Source organism: Schistocerca americana, chromosome 1 (assembly GCF_021461395.2).
Source record: "Schistocerca americana isolate TAMUIC-IGC-003095 chromosome 1, iqSchAmer2.1, whole genome shotgun sequence".
NCBI classification, from domain to species: Eukaryota; Metazoa; Arthropoda; class Insecta; order Orthoptera; family Acrididae; genus Schistocerca; species Schistocerca americana.
In genome coordinates this window covers 115,146,957-115,154,023 of record NC_060119.1, presented here as the reverse complement: position 1 = coordinate 115,154,023, position 7,067 = coordinate 115,146,957, and the positions used below count along the sequence as shown (strand labels likewise).

The window sequence follows — 7,067 nt, the reverse complement described above, 5'->3', positions numbered from 1 at the left end:
CAAATACAGCGAGGCGACAGCATCGGCCGCCGAAGAACGTCGCACGTCATTGCTGCTGGATGAAAGACAGGAAAAAGTCTAGTATTATACGGTCACTCGTTGTATTCAAGACTGACTTGTGTGGATCATTCATTTTGTGCCAGGCCGGTTTTAATCGGAATAATACTGAAGTTGACTGATTTGAAATACGTAAAAATAATTAGTGGCATACGAGGTGCAGTTCTTGTGCTGATTTATGGAACAGTACATCAACCTCAGTTGCAGCAGTTCAGAGGGTTTTTTTTTTTTCTTCGCAGTTGGAAATGATTGTGTGTTGACCTAGAATAGTGACTTTAATTTAAGGGTTAATATTCTCAGAAGCAGTTAATTTTGCTTAAAAGCCATCACGAGCAGCTGCAGTTAATAATTATGCACAGACAAAGTGGGACAGACACTTTAGCACTATACAATAAATCGCCTCCCGATTGGCAGGCTGCCATAACATCACCCTGAATGTTAATCCCACTTCTGAATCTATCTGTTATTGTGTCGTTACTATTTCGACGTACAGATTTAACAGCAGGAGAAGGGCTGCATCCTTGTCTTACACCCTTTTTAATCCGAGCAACTTGTTTGTGGTCTTCCATTCTTCTGGTTTCTTGTTAATTATGTATACTGCCCGTCTCTCCCAATATCTGACACCTATTTTACTTAGAATTTCTAACCTCTCGCACCGTTTTACATTATCGAACACTTTTCCAAGCCCGACAAATAGTTTGAAGGTGTCCCTATTTTTGCTAAGTCTTGCTTCCATTATTGCACCATGCAGAACGTCGTAACTGCCTATCTGATACCCGTGTCTTTCCTAAAGCTAGCCTGATCGTCATCTAACAGATCCTCAATTTTCTTTTCCGCTTCTGGATCGTGTAAATGTTTAACGCTTAAAACCGAGACGCCACCTCCTACGTTGTTCGAACGACGGGCCGATGTATATGCAGTTATCGGATTGTGAAAAAGGTTCCAGCACGAAGTCGAACACAGTAGTACGTGAAACGCCCCGTATAAATATGTCAAATATTTCCATGAAGAATAACAATGAATGAATGAATGAGTGAGCTGAGAAACAGAGTAGACGCTCGAAATAGAGAACGACGGAGAAGGAAATGCTCCAAGACCGTTTCAAAGCAAGCACGGATACATTCACTTGAACCTATTTAGTGAAGCCACGGAATATATAAAGATGGACAACGGAACAGATACTTGAATTCTGTTTCCCACTGTCTTAACCACTGCACCACTCCGTAGGCCACGAAGGGTAATAGAAACGAAAATAATAATCTGCACGATCGGAATATTTTGGAAAATGTAATAAAAGAAAAATGAATGATTCTCTTACCCGAGAAGTAAGATAAAACGAATATAGCAACAAACTTATTACAACAAAGAGACGCGGAAACCTTTTCTCTACAAAATTTACTGGTGGCGAACATCGATTTATTATTGAGGGAAAATTTCCAGAACTGTCCTTTGCAGTGCAGTCCTGTCCGGAAACGAAATGATGTCGGTGAGGAGAACTGAGTACAGAAAATCTGAGCATTTTGAAGAGCTACGCAACAATGATAAAATTTGGGAACTCAAATGTGATGTAAAGGTGATGGTGTAATTGGCCTGAAGAGAAATCGGTGAGGAATGGTTGATAGATTGAGAAGTATCAATAATCTTTTATCTTGGGGTACAGCTTGATTTTTTCGTGTTACCTCAACACTCAGGCAATATGTTATTACAACTTTATTTGCTTGGCCATCATCCACAGCAAGTATGTGAATACTGATTTTACAAATGCGAAAGCTCTTTTCTTGCTTCAGTCTGTTGTATTTGTTACATATATGCTTCCAATTTTACCTTAAAACTTCTTGAACTGATTTAATTTGTAATAATACACTTTTATGTTTATAGATTAGAAAGCTGTTCACTTCGTAATTTTTACTCAAATAAATTACTACTTACAGTTCTCCGTTTTTTCGGGCCGAAATATGAGTTTCTTCTTATTTGTTCATAGGCTAGAGATGGCACTATCATGTCGCTTTTAAAACATCGACTCACTATCGCGCCACGATCGTTTTATTCTGTACTTTTCATATCTAATTATCTGCCTGCTGTGGAACGCTTCTACAAGTCTGGGTCTACCTGCAGATTTTTCTTACGAGAACTGTAAGATATTTCAGTCGTAACCTCGTATTCGCTTGGTGTCTATTTCTTTATTAGTTGCGTAAGTTAATCAGCAGACCAGAAGTGGTTTTCCATAGCAGTTAGCTTCCGAAATATGAAAACTGCGAAACCTAAAGATTTTGACGTGAAAATATGTCGATATTTTGTAAGTGAAGTAAAAGCGCGACGTAAAACCTAAGACCAAATGCGAAAAAACGCAGATTTCGACCGCAAAAAAGAATAAATGTAAGTGGTAATTTATTAATGTACAAATTATGGTGCGAACTGTTATTTAGTGTTTAATTATTACACAGAAGCAAAAACTGTATTATTCCAGATTAAATATATTACCGATGCCTTAGTGTACAAGGCGAAACGTACGTGCAACGAATAAAATAGACTGCAGCAAGAAAATGGTATTTGAATTTATAAAATAAAATCTGTTAATATTCTGAATGATTACCATATAGTGAACATTTCCACAACACTAAACTGTACACTTGGTAGCTGTTTCAGCACATGGTCAACTTATAAGGCGAACTACAGTCTACTTGTTTCGAGTGTGTTTTTGTACTAAAAAATCTGAATTAGTTTTGCTGATACTGATCTTCTGATATTACCAAACTGTAACCCAGTTCCTCGTCTGCCCACTGTTATCCATTATTTCTGTTTTCGTCAGAAGGCGCGCGAATCACAAGAATTAAACTGCTCCATATAGCAGTCATCTTGCTACAGGCTTATCACGTAGACAGTATCCTTTTTCGCAACACTGGTGGCGAACGAAATGACTGTGATCATGGTTGGAAAACGGCCATTATCTTTCCAATGTTCGTGCAAAGCGACGCAGTCTCTTTCAACATCAGACACAATGGACACGTCCAAGGAATCTGTGGCGTAGCTTAATAACGTACCCTACCTGATGACTGGAACTTTATGTAACGTAAGAAAACATTGCCTGTATCATTCCTTTATTTGCCATTTTGATTTCCCATTTCGATCTGATGAAAACATTAGATTCAGATCTAAAATTGCCAGCCGAAGTGGCCGTGCGGTTAAAGGCGCTGCAGTCTGGAACCGCAAGACCGCTACGGTCGCAGGTTCGAATCCTGCCTCGGGCATGGATGTTTGTGATGTCCTTAGGTTAGTTAGGTTTAACTAGTTCTAAGCTCTAGGGGACTAATGACCTCAGCAGTTGAGTCCCATAGTGCTCAGAGCCATTTGAACCATCAGATCTAAAATTACTGCCGCAAAACACAGTCTGTCCAAAATACAATGATGAAGCGGTTTACTGAAAAACATCACAGATCACGCTTTTCGTAATATATCCTCTCGACCTACTCTGATCATTATCTCTTTTGAGAAGTAGTTCTTACAAGGAGAGGTCCCCAGCGGTGTGATGGACTTTTTGAAACCGTCTGTACAGCGACGTGGGTTAAGATCACATGTGTCACACACAGCATCAATTCACCCTGATGGGCCCTCGTTTGCGAATAATTGACGAAAAAAATCTAAACTTTGTGTGCCACTCAATAGCTTAAAAAAGTTGAATTATTGAATCTGGTTATGAGGTATAATGAACGAGGAAAAAGCTTTGCATGGAAAACGTTGTGGGCTCGAATCTTGTCAGGGGCAGAAAACTGGTTTTATTTTTAAATCTTTTTCGAAATGACTTTGATCATCATTTTTATTCAGTTAATTGATTTAGGTATAATTTTTCAATTCCATTCCCTTGTCACATAATTTTAATCGTAATATCAACTTCTTAATTTGGTGTCATTTTTTTCCCTTCATTTTTGCTCCACTTGAAATCCTTGTACAAGTGTTTTTAATTAATTTTATGTATTAATTTCGATTTACTTTTGTTCTATCACTCTGTTTTTTCGTCCACATTATTTGCGCTCATTATATCCATTTCACATTTTGCTTGAATTTCGTTTTACTTGTAAAGTCATCTTTCTTGAAAGTATTCATCTGCGTTATTTTGTACATAGTGCAATAGCTTTCAGGTTATGTTCTAAATGTTTGTACGACGATTACCGTAAAGAGGAAAAATTGCACATCTGGTAACAAAAATACATTTTTCATACCGTTGCACACATATAAATAGATCATTCCGTCTTTTTTCTTTTTTTTTAACTGATGGTTCGAAATTTTCAAATAATTGAATATTAAATAGATAATTACAATTAAATTCATATTCATAAAAATTGCAACTGGAAAAAGAATGATAGAAAGAAAACGTTAAACAAAAGCAAAAGTTCATACGGTGATTAAATTGATGAACAAAGTAAGAGGATAAAAAAATACATTCAAATTAATCAATTGTATAAGAAAGCAATTTGGATAAATGCCGTGTGGTTAGGACCTCTTCTCCCGGTCGCCTGGTGCAAGTCTTTCAATTTGACGCCACTTCCGCGACTTGCGCGTCGATGGGGATGAGATGATGATTAGAACAACACAACACCCAGTCCCTGAGCGGAGAAAATCTTCGACCCAGCCGGGAATCGAACGCGGTCCCCTTTGTACCGCATTCTGTCGCGCTGACCACTTTTTTTCTAATTTCATTTTGTTCGTTCATGTTCGTTTCACTTGTTCCTTGCGGACGTCCCGTGACACCCGATCAAGTCCGTTGTCGTTCCATACATTCAGTTCTTTTTATTGTAGAAGGCAGCTAACCCTCTGACCGAACTCGCCGAGGTACCGTGCCGGCAACGGCTCACCTATCGGGGCGGACATTTGACGAGACTGGAACCCACAACCTTCTGCAACTGAAACTTTTTTTAACGCTTTTGAGTGACACAAAATTCCGAAATTTTTTCGTCAACTACTCGCATACGAGGGCCCACCAGGGTGATTGGCTGCAGTGTACGTTACCTGCGATGTTACCCTACACCACCATACAGATACTTTCAAACTGTCGTTCGCGCCTCTGGGGACCTCTTCTTGTTACACATTTTCAGTTTTTAATTGTAAGTGTTCGTTGTTTACTAAAGGATTAAGCTTCCCTATGTATCATCCACTGCTTCTGGCATGAGTGAGACAGAAGACATTTGTGCAGTGTGATACTATGACATCTGAGGCGATGACGACATCCCCGCACCCCTTTTTCTTAACCTGTCCAAACTACTAAGCAGATTAAACGATCTTACGTTCCACGTTCCGACCAGTAGAACACCAGTTATATTTGCTTCCAACATACGGGATGAACATTAGTAAAACAAACAAACTGCAGGTACGGATTCCTGACTGGATATGGAGCAAATAAGGGCCTATGAACATGTCTCCGGAAATGAACCGTAATGGTAGATAGCGCTGACGAAAGACAATTCCTCTGACCACGAGCCTTGTGTGTGGCAGGATGTGTGATTGACGCAGTGTACTATACTCCTCCCGCACAGGCCATGACGGCCCAAAGGTAACCGACCGGCCGCCGTGTCATCCTCAGCCCACAGGCGTCGCTGGATGCGGATATGGAGGGGCATGTGGTCAGCACACCACTCTACTTGTCAATCAAGTAGCTCCTCAGTTTGCCTCACAAGGGCTGAGTGCACCCTCCCTTGCCAACAGCACTCGGCATACTGGACGGTCACCCATCCAAGTGCTAGCCCAGCCCGACAGCGCTTAACTTCGGTGATCTGACGGGAACCGACGTTACCACTGCGGCAAGGCCGTTGGCTCAGCGTACTATAAGCAACAAAATATTCCGACATTCATATCGGGATGAACCGGAAATGATATTTGCGTACGACCAAGCAGTTGGAAATGATCGATAGGCAGCACGGCTATACCAAAACAAGTTCCCTCACAGACTCCAACCACTACGTAACATTTCAAGACCTCTTTGTGTGATCGTGGGTACTTTCAGATAGACGAAAGGGTAGGGGGGCAGAGAACTGTGCGTGCACCAGATTTCGAGGACCGGTTTCTACAGGATACTAAAACGAACCATCGTTCAAGCTCCAGGCAAGTGTCCCATCAAGATGGTGTAAACCGAAGTACGTTTATGTGACAGGACACTAGCTTCTAGCTAGTATCCCTATCACCCGTAATTTCACAGAGGCCACTTTGAACATCTGTTGTAATCTGATACTGCTCTGTACAGTGTTCCAGAACAATTTGTTGTCACTGCACGCACACCGTCTATTCCCGGACACATTACATAGAACATTTTTTCCTCCGTTTTCAGTCAGAAACCCGTCCCTGCAATTTGTCGATTTTATTAATGTTCATTCTGTATAGTCGCAAGTGTCTAGTTATCGAACGGTTTCTAAATTTTCATGTTTTTCACAAATTACCGATTTTTCTCTCTGAATCCTCCGTATACAAACGTACAGCGTTGCTGAATATTCATTCAGGTGATACAGTTTTGTTTGATATTAGCAGTAGTAGCCTGCTTTGTTAGAATTTTATATCTGTGTGGATGACTTACATCGGTTCACTGCTGTGCTTTGGGTTTTCTCCTGTATAGATACGGCTCAGAAAATTTCCATGCTGACGCACTTTCCTTTCCAAATTTCACAGATTTAGAAGATCAGATATGTCGTAGACCGATAGTGGAGCTAAATTCTTTATAACTGTGCACAGTCTTCATATTCTCATCGGAGCATCGTGACAAGAGTTATTTAGTCCACAGGTTTTTTACGTAACTGAATTAACATCATTGTGGCATTTCCACAGCGCAGGAATGGGAGTAAAGAACGGTTGGAGTGTCACCGACCAAGCAAACATGACAGATTTCCCATCCCATAGCATAAATGCCTACCGGCGGTAATTTTGTTTCGAAATTAACTCATAAATCAGGGAAACGCCCTGCCAGAAATCCATATACACGAGGGTGACAACGACAACGATGTGTTGCATTGCCACTTGAACGATAATTG

The 7,067-nt window shown here is 40.5% G+C and overlaps 1 pseudogene; it reads right to left on the bottom strand.

Moving 5' to 3' along the window:
• Nucleotides 1-5,745: 5,745 nt before the first annotated feature.
• On the bottom strand, nucleotides 5,746-5,863 carry LOC124556295 (annotated as a pseudogene).
• Nucleotides 5,864-7,067: the final 1,204 nt, after the last annotated feature.